Source organism: Oryx dammah, unplaced genomic scaffold, assembly GCF_014754425.2.
Source record: "Oryx dammah isolate SB20612 unplaced genomic scaffold, SCBI_Odam_1.1 HiC_scaffold_1, whole genome shotgun sequence".
In the NCBI taxonomy this organism is placed as follows: Eukaryota; Metazoa; Chordata; class Mammalia; order Artiodactyla; family Bovidae; genus Oryx; species Oryx dammah.
Genome location: NW_024070185.1, coordinates 15,703,241 through 15,704,554, shown reverse-complemented (window position 1 = coordinate 15,704,554; position 1,314 = coordinate 15,703,241).

Genomic DNA, 1,314 nt, shown 5'->3' with positions numbered 1-1,314 from the left:
GGATGCTTAAGGGAATGATACATAAATAAGTATATGACATGCTGCTGCTGCTGCTAAGTCGCTTCAGTCGTGTCCGACTCTGTGTGACCCCATAGACGGCAGCCACCAGGCTCCCCCGTCCCTGGGATTCTCCAGGCAAGAATACTGGAGTGGGTTGCCATTTCTTTCTCCATTTCATGAAAGTGAAAAGTGAAAAGTGAAGTCGCTCAATCTTGTCTGACTGTTTGCGGACCCCATGGACTGCAGCCTACCAGGTTCCTCTGTCCATGGGATTTTCCAGGCAAGAGTACTGGAGTGGGGTGCCGTTGCCTTCTCCAAAGTATATGACATATATACACCTGTTATATATATAGCTACATATATATTATATATGTGTGTGCCTGTGTATGTGTATATATATATATATATATGACTCAGTGGTAAAGAATCTGCCTGCCAATGAAGGAGACACAGGAGACAAGGGCTGGATCCCTGGGTCAGGAAGATCCCTTGGAGGAGGAAATGCAACTCACTCTAGCATTCTTGCCTGGAAAGTCTCATGGACAGAAGATCCTGGCAGGCTGTAATCCATGGGGTCACAAAGAGTTAGACACGACTAAGCAAGCGTACACACACATGTTATATATATATATATATAGTGACTAAAAGAGCAGGTTTTCCTGCAATGTGACTGTTTATTTTTTTAGCTCCTAGCTTCCCTTCCCCATTCTTTTCCACATGCCTATTTTGTAAGGTCTGAATCTCCTTTGGCTAAGTTCATTTTAATGTTTAAGAGAGCCAGCATTATTTTCCAATACTTGTAACTAAAAATCCTGACTGACACAGAATTTTGCTTTTTAAAATTGATAAGAAATCTGCTAGGACTCAGCTAGGAGACTGACCCAAAGTAATATGAAGCATGTCAAAGAGAATAAAAAAGAGAAAAGAAAATCAGGGGAAAAAAATACTGAATAGAGAGACTGTAGCTGAAGTTATGATGTATTTAGAAAAATTACCAAAAACGAGTACAAAAACAAAAGCCAGAAAGACTGTGTCTGGTAAATTTCAAATCTATGTTTTAAGGAGAATGTTGAGAATGACTTCCAGATACAATTAGATAGCTAGCACAACTATTCAATAAAGATACATTAAATTTAAAGTGATTTGCTTCACAAACAAATGGAAAATGAAATTTAAATACTGATGGTACTGATGAACTGTCTACAGGGCAGCAATGGAGATGCAGACATAGACAACAGACTTTTGGACTTAATGAGGGAGAGAGAAGGTGGGATTATTTGAAAGAGTCAGGATGAAACATACACATTACCAATA